Here is a 14,572-nt window from a genome sequence, read left to right as displayed (position 1 = left end):
TGATCCCAAGTACTTAAACTCATTCACCTTCACCACCTCTACTCCCTGCATCCTCACCATTCCTCTATCCTTCCTCTCATTCACACACATATATTCTGTCTTAGTCCTGCTTACCTTCATTCCTCTTCTCTCTAGAGCATATCTCCACCTCTCCAGGGTCTCCTCCACCTGTTCCCTACTCTCACTACAGATCACAATGTCATCTGCAAACATCATAGTCCACGGGGACTCCTGTCTGATCTCGTCTGTCAACCTGTCCATCACCATTGCAAATAAGAAAAGGCTCAGAGCCGATCCTTGATATAATCCCACCTCCACCTTAAACGCATCTGTCACTCCCACCGCAGACCTCACCACTGTCACACTACCCTTGTACATATCTTGTACCACTCTTACATACTTCTCTGACACTCCCAACTTCCTCATACAATACCGCAACTCCTCTCTAGGCACCCTGTCATATGCTTTCTCTAAGTCCACAAAGACACATTTTAAAAACCTTAGTTGGATGCATGCTATCTCTTCTCAGTGTGGTTTTAACTTGGCATGGCTTCCTGTATAATCTAGTGGCTACATTATTCTTTTCTTTAAGCACTTCCACATCTAAAAAATCCATTTTGGTGGCTGAATACTTATAAGTAAACTTAAGAAATTAAGTTGTCATATGGAGATATTCAACAAATTCTGAGATCAATCCCTCAGGTCCCTGCCATAAAAGAAAAAGGTCATCTACAAACCTCTTAAAAAAATAAAATATATTTAGAGAACCTATCATTGTTCAAAACACATGTTCTTTCCCATTGTGACATGACCAGGTTCGCATACTGCCATTAGTGCATCCCAGCAAAAAGAAATACATTATGCTGTAAAGTCAAACTAACAAGAGAACAAATCAGTGTTATCTTAGCATCACTGAAATTACTAACTTCCTTCAAATATCCACTCAGTAGAATAAAACCCTCTTCATTCAGAATACAGGTGAAGAGTGATTGCAAATCCGGGGTTAAAAAGAATAACCTTTCAACATCATCATCATTATCTACACAGACAAATCTTTTAAAAATTGTTTTGTATTGTGTAGAATGGTATGTGAGGTATTTACTAGCCCTCTCAACTCTTTTTCAACAAAAATCAACATGGATTCTGTCGTCAACCCCTGCCCGTAACAATGGGACCCACTGATGGTCTAATCTTATCCTTGTGCAACTCGGGCAAACCATTCAATATAGGTATCACTGGTAGTGACACTCTGAAATAATTAAAAAGGTCTGTGGTAATCATGCATGCTGCTAAATACCCTCTCAAAACTCTATGAATCTCATTCACAATCTCATGCACTTCATGTGGTCCTACAGCTACATATACATTGTCATCATTCAACATTGCTCTCATTTGCATAACATAAAAATCTTTATGTAAAATAACTAAAGACCCTCCCTTGTCAGCTGGATGGAAAACAACAGTCTCATCCATTTGTAAATCAAGTAAAGCTTGCCACTCACTCTTGTCCAAGTTGTAAAATCTTTTGTGCACGTCCTTTTAAAAAAAATATTCTCTAACATCTTTCTCACACATCTTACTAAAGATGTCTAACACAGGATCTAAAACAGGAACAAAGCTACTAGGTTTTTTATATACATCATAGCTACTACCAGCTTCAAACATAGATTTTAGCATAACATTTCTTGTAAACAGTTTTATATCGATAATAATATCAGTCAATAACATTTGAGAGGTAAGTTATAAAGGATAAACCTTTCCTTAATAACATAAGCTCAGCTTCAGACAAAACCCTTGAAGACAAATTGTGTATTATTCTACGTGATACAAAACTATTTTTAAAAGATTAAAAGATTTGTCTGTGTAGATAATAATCATGGTTTTGAAAGGTTATTCTTTTTAACTCTGGATGTGCAATCACTCTTCACTTGTATTCCAAATGAAGAGGGTCTTGCTCTATTGAGTGGATATTTGAAGGAAGTTAGTAATTTCAGTGATGCTAAGATAAAACTGATTTGTTCTCTTGTTAATTTGATTTTACAGCATGATACATTTCTTTTTGATGGGATGTACTATTGGCAGAAGCAGGGGGCGGTGATGGGCACCCCCTGCGCCAATAGTTATGCGAACCTGGTCATGTCACAATGGAACAGAACATGTGTTTTGAACAATGATAGATTCTCTAAATATATTTTATTATTTTTTAAGAGTTTTGTAAATGACCTTTTTCTTTTATGGTAGGGACCTGAAGGATTGTTCTCAGAATTTGTTGAGTATCTCCATATGACAACTTCATTTCTTAAGTTTACTTATAAGTATTCAGCAACCAAAATGGATTTTTTAGATGTGGAAGTGTTTAAACAAGAGACTAATGTAGCCAATAGATTATATAGGAAGCCGTGCTGAGTTAATACCACACTAAGAAGAGATAGTATGCATCCAACAAAGGTTTTTAAAAATGTATTGAATGGTCAAGGGATGAGAATTTCGAGACTGAATAGTCTGCAAAACAGTTTTGAAATTAGTCTTACCACTCTGTCACAAGAGTTCAAAAATAGGGGTTATAGAGAGGGTGAAGGTATGAACATGACTAGTGAAGTTCGAACTCTAAGAAGTACCTCTGCTCGACCCTATTTTTCTGAAGGTCAGAGGCAACAGAGTTGTACTCTGTCTGTAGGTGATATGCAAACTAATGGAGTTAGTTTTGTGATGCACTTCAATAATGATGTAGAGATCTTTTATGATATAATAAAGAAAAACTGGGTGATTTTGCAACTGAATGATAAGATAGGTAGTATAGTGGGATCATAGCCCCGGTTTGTGTTTAAGAACAAGTGTTCCCTAAAACGACTCCTGTGTTATGATAATAGAGCAAGGAAGAGCCAACAGACATCAGGTGGCACTGTACTCTGTGAGGGTTGTAACTATTTTTGCTGTATAGATAGAGATGATTCTTTTGTACATCCGATTATGAAAGAACAATATAGATTTAGAACTAGGGCTACATGCTCTAGTATTAATGTGGTTTACATATCATCTTTGCCAAGCATGCTCTTGCTTTTATATAGGAAAGATGGTGAGAATGTTTAAGGAAAGGATAAGGGAACATTTGTTAGCCATTAAGAACAAAGACCTTAGAAATGCTGTAGCTAAACATATATATGAAAAAGGTGATAGACATACTTTTAAGTTTAGGGCATTAGATGTCGTGGAAGAAAGGGCACGGATGGGTGATGTGACTAACGTAGTGGAACAGAGGGAGACTAGATGGATAGTGAGATTACAAACTGATACACATCCAGGTTTAAGTGGGTTTGTACCTTGAAAGCCTATTCTTAAGGCCCATGATTTGTTTAAATAATTGATGACCTCACTTGATCATGTGCTTTGTGTTTTAGTATTTATTCAATGTGTATTTTAAAGTTTTTTGTATTGGTCTGAAGAAGTGTTCATTAGGGCATGAAAGCGCTAACCTTTTATTAAAAAGTTTTGAATTTCAGGACTGTCATGGATTGTTCTGTGGATTTTACTTTTTGTGCACCATTGATTTTGTTACTTCCACAGACTTTTTTCACAGTGTATTACCTTTCTCTCATTTTTGTTAACCTCAGCAGTGTGCTCGCATATACCATATTTTCTACCACCTGTTGTCATATTTAGTATTATACACTTGCCTTCTTGAGTATAGTTTATTTCTTTCTTCCCAACTTTTACTATACTTAAAATTATACACTTGCCTTCTTCACTACATTACAACACATACTGTCTGTGAACAGGTGGAGGAGACCCTGGAGAGGTGGAGATATGCTCTAGGAGAAGAGAAATGAAGGTCAGCAGGACTAAGACAGAATATATGTGTGTGAATGAGAGGGAGGATAGAGGAATGGTGAGGATGCAAGGAGTAGAGGTGGCAAAGGTGGATGAGTTTAAATACTTGGGATCAATAGTTCAGAGTAACGGTGAGTGTGGAAGAGAGGTGAAGAAGAGAGTACAGGCAGGATGGAGTGGGTGGAGAAGAGTGCCAGGAGTGATTTGTGACAGACTGGTACCAATAAGAGTGAAAGGAAGGTCTACAAGAAGGTAGTGAGACCAGCTATGTTATATGGGTTGGAGATAGTGGCATTGACAAAAAGGCAGGACTTTGAGCTGGATGTGGCAGAGTTAAAGATGTTAAGATTTGCACTGGGTGTGACGAGGGTGGACAGGATTAGGAATAAGTATATTAGAGGGTCAGCCCAGGTTGGAAGGTTTGGAGACAAAGCCAGAGAGGCAAGATTACGTTGGTTTGGACGTCCTGAGGAGGGATGCTGAATATATTGGGAAAAAGATGCTAAGGATGAAGCTACCAGGTAACATGAAAAGAGGAAGGCCTAAGATAAGGTTTCTGGATGTGGTGAGAGAGGACATGCAGGTGGTTGGTGTGACAGAGCAAGATGCAAAGGACAGGAAGAAATGGAAACAGATAATCCGCTGTGGTGATCCCTAACGGGAGCAGCCGAAAGAAGGTGATGAGATGATGACTGTCGGTCTAGGTGCTTTTTTTGCTCTTCTTCCTACCTGTGTGGAGATAGTTTTTTGCTGGATTCTTGGGCTGTTAGGGCTCCTGAGGTCCGGCGCAAGCAAGTCCCCAAACCATTAGGGCTTCTGAGGTCCAGTGCAAGCAAGTCCCCAGGCCAGAACATTCCCATTTTAGAGGAATTTTTATCATGGATAAACCTAAACATATAAAATGAGACTATAGTCCTAGGAGATACAAATATTAATTGGCAAAATCTAACTTCCAACTCTCCAGTCAACAGCATAAATTTATACAGCTTTACTCAACTTATCAAAACTCCCACCCATGGCCCATCTACAGGATCAGGATCTATCTTAGATTGAATATTATTTACCTGCCCCCACAATTACTCAAACTCTGGCACCCTTCCCAGTATACTAAGTGATCACCTCCCAGCATACACTCACAGGACTCACCCTAATATAGTCAGTACACACTCCTATAAAACATCCAGAAATCTCACCCACTTTGTCCAAAATAATTTCTCAAAAATTCTAAAAACCCATAACTGGCTCCCACTAAAAACTCTCCCCCTAGACGAGACAGTTAATTACATTAATAAGCTCTTCTTGGATACTCTTAATAGTTTAGCCCCCATACTTATCTAGTGAACAAAAGTGAATCACACCCCATGGCTAACAAAACTGACCAAATAATGCATCTTTCATAGAGACAAGGCATGGAAAACTTGGCAAAAAGATAGAACACAACAAAACAAAATTAATTTCAAACAACTAAGAAACCGAGCCAAGAAGCTAGTAATACAAGATAAAAAAAACTATTTTTCCTCTAAGCTAACAACCTTACAAAATAATCCAAAGAAATTCTAGAAGTCAGTCTCCAAAAATCCAAAAATTAATCAAAGACTCCTCAACAAGCCCAAACCAGTACTCCCAGAATACTAATAATCTCATACAAAATGACAATGTACCACTCATTCCTGTCAAAAATTCCAATCCTTCCGCAACTCACCCATTTTCTATTCAACCAGTACCCACATCTCTCATATGTAAACTATTAAAAAAACTCAAACCATGCTGTCTTTCCACAGACAACCTTCCTCCAGAATATTTGCAACTAGTAGCAAATGCAATTGCATATCCAGTTAGTATTCTTATAAACCATCTTGCAGAAGGATACATTCCACATCTATGGAAAAAATATATTATTACTCCACTACATAAAGGTGGAAACTCTCATGACCTCTGAAACTATTGTCCCATCTCTATACTTTCCCCACTGTCCAAAATCCTTGAGAAATGTGCACACACACACACACACACACAAAATTACTCAAGTACCTCATTGATAGTAATCTTCTACCTTCCACTCAACATGGCTTCCAGCCAGAGCACAGCATTATTACAGCCCTGCTCTCATTAACCGATACTGTCAACAAAGCCTTAGATACAAGTCACCCCACTTCAGTAATCCTATTGGATCTAGCTAAGGCTTTTGACACAGTATCACATACTAAACTTCTGATCCAATTAACAAAACTTGGCTGCGCCCCCAAATCCCTCAGCTGGTTTACATCATACCTAAACAATAGACAACAATCTGTAAAGTGGCATAATGTCCAATCTGATTATCTGTGAAACAACATAGGAGTCCCACAGGGTTTCATTCTGGGACCATTACTCTTCAGCATCTTTATTAATGACCTCCACAAAGTCTCTCAACTAGGTAAAATTATCCAATACGCAGACAATTCGACAATAATCCATACTTCAAACAATTTCTCTGACCTCCTCACAGTTACTCAAAATGCTTTTACAGAGATTGAAACATGGCTAAACAATTCACAACTGCTACTAAATGCCAAAAAAAAAAAATTTCTAGTATTCTTTTCAAAACCACAAGATATAGACTTTAAAATCTTTATCTAAAGACAGAACTGAAATAGAAATAGTAAAATCTGTCAAACTGCTAGGCATTACAATTAACGACAAGCTCACCTTTGAAACACACATTCTCAACGCAATAAAGAAAACACACTTTAAACTTAGGCAAACTTTATCATCATAAACTTTACATGGACAAAAACAGTAAAACAAAACTGTCAAATGCCTTACTCATCCCTGCTCTTCTTTATGGTAGTGCCATCTCTACTAACCTTCACTCATCCCTCAGCAAAAAATTTCAGTGTTGTTACTATAAAATAGCTATATTTGCCTCAGGAAAGCCTAACCGCTCACACCACTGCCAAGCAATCTCTGAAGTGAACTGGATGGATTTCCCAAACTATCTTTGCTATACCAACTAATGCTAGCCCATAAACTAATTTATAAGCCAAATACCTCCCCAGCACTCTCATCAATACTACAAACTTATATGCATTCATGTTCCATAAGATCCTCCAACAAACTGCTACTAAGTGTAGCCAAGCCCAACAAAAGAGCTTGACAATGTTTGTTCTCCTATCACATTGCTAAAAAATGGAACTCCTTACCCTCCCATACTACCCAAATAGACTGTAATAAGACATTTAAAGGTAGCATTAAAAACGTACTTCCTACATAACCTCAAATGCTAATGGAAATCAAACAAACCACCATAAAACCTTCACTACTTATTTCTAACCCAGTTCCATAGTAACTTTTACCCTGACAGTAACACAGCTCTATTACCGCTATAACTGTTCAGCAAGAATTGCCATGTTTTTTTTTCATGCAATGCCAAAAAGAAACAACTCAAGCTTTGTACTATACTACCAACTGTTATCTAAGTTTAAGTTCTGATACATACTTATAAGTTTTATATTGTCTATGTATTGTACAAAACTGTTTCAGGACTGCATGACACTTGACTGCTGTTGATGGGAACTACACATTGTTCCCAAACTCTCAGCACATAGCAGTCAGGAATTTGTTTATAAGGTTAGACATTACAGTGTGTAACACTTCTTCTGTGTCATATATATGTCATTGAAATGTCCCAGATGCAGTTAATTCCAGTGACAGATACACTTTCTTAATTAGTGAGAGAGGATTACCCCTCTGGATGTGTGGACTTGTGTGTGTTGCACACAAGTCAAACTGGTCTACACCTGTGCTCTGTCCATTCAGTACCTGTTGATAACCAACTACCAGTTGGTTATCACTTTTTTAAATGAGGCTATTATGCACATTACCAGGAAATGATCTTGTAATCTTTAGGACTACCCTTCACAAAGACAAACTGTTAAGGGTCAAGTCTAACAATATTCTTGATGTCAGATTTTTTGAGGTTGGTTATAATGCATTCCATGAATTTGCAAATGAGGCTTGTAAAGCCAGCACATCTCTGGGTCAGTTGTAAGGCCACCTATATTGAAAAGGGTCACCATTGAATAAGGGACTCAGAAATTCAAGGATATAGTTGGTATGGTAGTCAAGAAAACTTGACTATATTTGCAGATATTATTTTATACCTGGTAAAACCAAGGATATTACCGTGTTATAGAACACTTTGAGACAATTTAAAATCTTTTTGGGATAAAAAAATGAATGAAGCTAAAACAAAGGCAATAGTGGTAAATAATGTACCCACACAAGAATTGGATGAGCAATATCCATATTTATGTAGACATGATAAAATGAAGTACTTAGGAGTATGGATTAAAACTGACTCCAGTGTGGCAGCTAAGGATATGTGGGAAGAGACTAAGCAAAAGATAATAGAAAAGCTGAGACATTAGAAGCTCTGTTTTATGGATATGGATAGTAAGATACAAGCAGTTAAAATGTTTTTAGTCCCTTAAGTCTTATACACAGGTCAGGCATATTTTTATCAACCACAGAAGAAGTTGTACATAACAATTAATAAAGAGCTGAAGGACTTTATCTGGGAGGAAAAGACAGCATGAGTCAAGTGGGATAAGTTGATTCTTCCAGTAGAGCAAGGCAGATTGGCATTGCCCAATTTAAAGGGGTATTTCAGAGCTACACAGTTAAGGATCCTATGCATAGTACAAGCAGAACACTGTAATCAAAAGTTGAAAGGGATAATGATGAAAGAAGGGGGAAGCTCAAGAAACAAGGAGAGACTGGGATTTGGATGCAGACCTTTAATGAGAATAAAAATGATCATACGGATATTCATAATGTAGCAGAAAGTATTCTAAGAACTAAGCCAGCACGGGAATAGATAAAGGAGATTCTGTTGATAGGGATGACTGCAACTAGGGATACAGATATTAGGCAAGAGGGGGCTGGAATTTATTGGAGAAAACTGGCATAGGAACCAAAGTATTGGGAAAAAATAACCAGAGAGGCAACTGTAATAGAATGAGAAGATGCCAAGAATTTATTTGGACTGCAGTTTAGAGATTGCCTTCCCTATCAAAGATTGATATTAGAGTATAGTCAAAGATAAAAAAATGTGGGGGTCCTAAATGAAAGACCAGAACTGGTAGAGTTTTTAGTAGAATCTAGAAGAGAAGTTGCTGTTAAAAAGGGAATAATTAGTAGGGCATACAAAATATTACATGATAACTATAAGAAACAGTCAGAGGAGGTTAGAAAGGATTGGGAAGAGAGACTGGTTAAGCAATTCATAAAGAAACAGTGGGGGATATATGTTTGTCTCCCAAATATGCAACAAAATCTTGACGATTTAAGATCTTTGCTTGGAAATGTTTACATAGATATTTTTATTCCCCAATTAGACTCCAGAGAATTTTCCCTCAGGTAGACAAGTTGGAAGTGTGATGGGGAAGAAAGAGGTAATTGTGAACATATTTTCTGGGAGTGTAATGAGTTGGCAGATTTTAAAGATTCTCTGTAGACTACTGTATTGGATATACAGGGTGAGCTAATTGGTGTAACTAGGGAAATTATTTTTTCTGAGCTATGATACAGAATTGGAATTGCCTAGACAATGTAAAGACTAGCTGAGTCTAATTATGATGGCTGCCAAAAAAGCAATTACTAGAAAATGGAAATCAAAGTCTAAATGAACTGTATTAGAAGTAGTGAATATAGTAACAGAAATAAAACAACTCAAATTTGGATCTTTAGAAAAATGAACAAACTGCATAGGAAAAATGGGAATTGTGGAAAGGATGCATACATGGGAGGAAGGAGGTTTAAAGGAAAGTAGGATTTGAATGAGCTATGTAATGTTTGACTGACAATGATGGGACAGATTATAAGCGATGTATAATGTTTGCAAATAAAATTGTGTCATTGTGGTTTGTGATGTAAAATGCTTGCAACTGGGATTATGTCAATATTGTTTGTTTTCATTTATATAAATGTACGATTGCCTATGTCATAAGTTATAACTTAATAAATATGTTTTGTGTTTAAAAAACACATCACATTGGAACCTGTAGCTCATTACATCTAGCAGCCTAAGAACTGTCACGAGTGACTATTTCAAAATAATGATTTTACTCTAAATTTGCTCTGTATTCCTACAGTGCAGAGGATTTAAATAAATCTGTGTGAAGGTAACTGGACTTGTACAGGTAATGGCAAAAACCCACCTTTCTTTGCCATAGAACATGAAACACCATTCACTGTCACTTAGCAGTGGTGTATTATGCCAATCCCTTCGCAAATGCTGAGGACAAAAAAATTAAGGCTTTTTATGGGCCACGTGTGTTGTGTGTGAGTCTATTTTTGACAAGACTAAATGTGTAAAAAAGGGGTTGGTAGGACAGTGCTGAAAAAGGTAGACAAGCACAGGGTAGGACACAGGAGAAAGAATACAGGAATTTGCAGGATGGTGGTGGGAGAGTACCATAGCTATCCACTTTTTAAGAACATAAATGTAGAATGGTACTCACAGTTTCATGACTTTGGAGAGTCACCACACCAGGGACAACAGAATAATGTTGTATAGGTAATTGGACCAAATCAGTTGTGTCATGATGACACACAGGCAAAGTGGAGAGCTATTTATATGGCATAATGTTTTTGTGGGAAAGGTGTATTTTTGTTTCAGAGAGGAAAGTTGGGAAAGGAGCTTTGGAATGAAGAGTTCATATAGGTTGGATAGGTTAGGTAACAGGCATAGACATTCAGGAGAAACAAGGCAGACAGGGATGAAGATGGACATAAAAGGTTGGAAACACTATAATTGGGAGAGGTAGGTGACATCGGAAGGGCATCCATGTCCAGCTTGTGAACAGCAAAAATCTAGTTCTCACCCTCATAACTGTCATCACACTCTCCTGTGTCAGCTGCCTGGGTTAGTGCCAGATGGGGGCATCATTTTGGTAATGCGATGCAGAACCTTATCAACCCTGACAATTCAGGCACTGAGGCCTCTCTCCATTATGACCACCACCAGACCTGTCAGCTCCTGAAGTGTGAGAAAATCACCACCTCGTGTACTACTGCTTTTGGAGGGTACCACTGCAGCAGCTGCTGGGGCAGAGCTACCTGACACAGGTGGAGCAGGAAGGACAGGAGTTGTAGGGCAATGCTAACAAGTTGTGACCCAGATGTTCAGGATGTCTGTGGTGCCTGTGGCATTGCTGTGACAGCCATCTGTGGAGGTGTGGGGGGCCAAACCCCAGTGGTTGGTCTAGCTTCCTGTGCTGATAGTCATTTTTTCAGCAGCAATGTATTAGAATATGTGTGTGTTTTATATATATATATATATATATATATATATATATATATCAAGAAAGAGAGAGAGGTATGAATAACCAAAACAAAAAAAAATAGACAACTGGGAGGGGCACAAATAGAAAATAAGATCAACAGCATGTTACATCAGTTTTTTTTATTTAAGTACATAAACTAATATGAAAAATAAATATGCACATATTTGCCACATCCAGATATGATGTGAGGGCATCAATGTCTCATAAAATCAATCATGATGATATGGTATGACAAATAGAATCATATACTTGACTATGCCATATCAGATTTATGCTGTCAAAGTTAATAATTACATTTGTAAAATTTATTGTTAATGTCATGCAGTATTGCAGTTAATATCTTATAAATACTATCCTGTAAAAAGAAATTTAATGTGTGCTTCTGGGTATTTAACCCACAAGCAATTAAACTGATGGACTTGTTGCCTAATGCGTTAACTAAGAGCTACTGCAGCAGGAATGTATGCCTGCTCAGGATGATGTAGAGTGATTGGGCTGAAAATACTTCTCTGCTTTGCATTCAGACATGATTAATACTTACCCCGTGTCTCTTTGAGATGAGTTAGTCTCTCCTGAAGCACTTCACAATTTTCTGGTATCTCTGCTGAAACTGCACAGTAGAGAAAAGAAAAAAAGATATATGAAAGTATAATGAATAACTCCATTAGCATGCTAACGCTGTATCATAGACAGGTGATGCATCAGTTTACAAATACAACTGAGAGGTGTTTGCAGTCTTCATCCTCCTGACTCAGGTTGTCACACTTACACCACCCATATACTGACACCTGGTATAATCTCCCTGTAGCAGCCTCCAACTGTAGTGCTTTAGGAAGAGTGCCACAAAAATACCTAACTTCTCAACACCCCAACTTTGTGCTTTAAATGGAACACCATCCTTACTTTTGCCAGCCATATCTACAGAAATCAAGCTAGCTGTATGTCTGAATTATCGTCCCATTCAGATATCACATTAAGAGTTTGTGTGCAAAGATGCTAAGTCCTGCCAGTTGCATTTGTGCAACTGAAAGCACAGCAATGGCTTGGGAGACACATTGGTACTGATTACTTCAAAAAGCACAGAATGTGTGAAGTATGCCAGTGAGATTTGGTCATGTGTGATGTTCAAGCTATTGATGTGTTTCCAGTGTTAAACACTGAAGTGCTTTATGATGCTTGTAATAGTCCTGGTTGATGGGTGGAAAAATTGTATGACATGTGACACACTGAGCTGTTGGGACTTGCACACTAGAAAAATTGAGTAGTACCACCTTGGAATCAAATCCATGAGAAAAAAGAATACATTGTTAAACTTTGTTTATCGACTGTCAGTGCCACAGGAGAACTTGCTTTTTATCATCGTAATTAGAGGTATACTTATTTAGTAATGAATGGAGATATACTTCAAAGATGCTTGTATGTCTCTGACTGTACTTAGTTATGGGATTGCACTTCCATGTAAAAATCCGTAATTTTGTTTGTAAATACATTTCAGACACTTGCAGTTGCATAACCTAATACATGGTAAGTTAGCTTACATACATACTTCACAAGACATACTGTCATAAACAAATACTTATGATCGGTGATGACTCATGCACATCATAACTATGCTTGTGCATTCTACATTAAATAGCAATATTGGCATGTTTAATGTAATTTACACACATTATATTGATCTATAGCAAGCAGTAATAATATATTTGTTGCAATAAACATTTATTTATTACATTAGATTACCGGATAGTGTCTGACTGGGCACGTAGCCCGTTTTCAGCAGAGAGCTGGGGAGTAAAGCTCCTGATACTCATTTGCGTTTATTGTTACATTCCTAATCAAAATGTTGTGAGAAATGGCATTCCGATCTCCCTCCACAAAATTATCAGTAAAGTAGATTCAAACACTACATCATCTGTTCTCTTTCAGCTGCCTGCACTAACACTTTGTGCCACAAAGATAGCTAGTAGATGGAATTCATTCACTGACTACTATTCAGAGTGCTGATAGCAGCGTGCCACAGCCAGGCTTGTTTGCACTGCAGAAGTGGTCCAAATTAAACTTTTTGTACACTGCTGAGTGGAGCTCAAATGTAAAAGGCATTGTGAAAAAAAAGGAATATTAAATTACTCAAAGGGTATATCTAGCAATGACCATAGTCAGAAGTACATTACAGTGACACATTCATCCTTCTCACCTCTCCTTGCCACATCATAATCTTAATTTCTGGCACAAATTATTAGGACTTTAGGTAATGCCAAATAACAAGAAAGGAGGTAGATAACAGCTCACATGTTAGCAATACTGAATACTTGAGTTTCAAACAGCACAATGATATAACAAAATGTGTGTCAATATGTATTCATACCCCTCTGTAAAATTATCTGAATACTGGATTTGAACCCTGTATTAGCTGCCTTCTTTGTCTAAGCTCATCGCACTTGCACCATGTGCCACAGAGAAAGTTACCTAACAGGTGCAGTGTCTTCACTGAGCACTGTCCGGAGTGCTGACTGATGCACACCGGTGCCAGGCTCATTTATGCTACAGACAGCATCTCAAATTAAATGTTTCACTTTTTCTTTAGGAAGTGAACTCCCATCCATTGCTAGGTACCATTGCCATTCAGGTGTGTGCAATACCAAATAGCATGCAAATGATGAAGAGAAAATAAAAAAGTACTTAAATAGAGGAAACATGACATACTTTGTTAAAATGTACAGTTCTGATGTTTCCTCAATTTTGTTGTCTTACAACATGAAAATACGCTATTAATCATCAGTATGTTACATAAAACATCAGCCTCTTTGGACTTGAACACCATGACACCAGGGCATTCACAGCATTTTCCACAGTCACGTACATATGCTGTGAAGAAAATAAAGTAGGTAACATATACTCAACATGTGATATAGTATCGATTGATATTACAGATGCATGAAAGTTGCCCTTTGTAATTTGCAGTTAAATGTTTAGATGACTGGGATACTGGCAACAGTTAAGCTAATCTTTCCTCATAAAATATAAAATAAAAATTAGCAACACTGAAGCTTTTTTCTTCTGTTTATTTTGTGAATATCATTCCCTTATCTATGCTTTTATAGCAAAATTGCGATGCATTTTGCCTTGCTTTTGATACCTGTTTCAATAAGTACTGTACTTATAATTGCAGACATATTTTATTCAGACACACAAATTGTGGTCACATATGATTCATACAAATGTTAGGAATGTTGCTTTCCTAAGTCAGTCAGTGTACTCAAACTTTCTTGTAGGTCTTTTCTCCCTGACATACCCTCGGTAAGTGTTCATCAAAGAGGACTGACTGTCAACTACTCGTCACATTTCCTTTTGTAGTAGACACCATTGTAAATAGTTATTTTAGTTGTTGTTTATTACTGTTATTTTAGATATGTATA

The sequence above is a fragment of the Protopterus annectens genome, chromosome 1.part1 (assembly GCF_019279795.1).
Source record: "Protopterus annectens isolate FY-2018-M chromosome 1.part1, PAN1.0, whole genome shotgun sequence".
Lineage (NCBI taxonomy): Eukaryota > Metazoa > Chordata > Ceratodontiformes > Protopteridae > Protopterus > Protopterus annectens.
Note: the sequence above shows the minus strand (reverse complement) of the source record.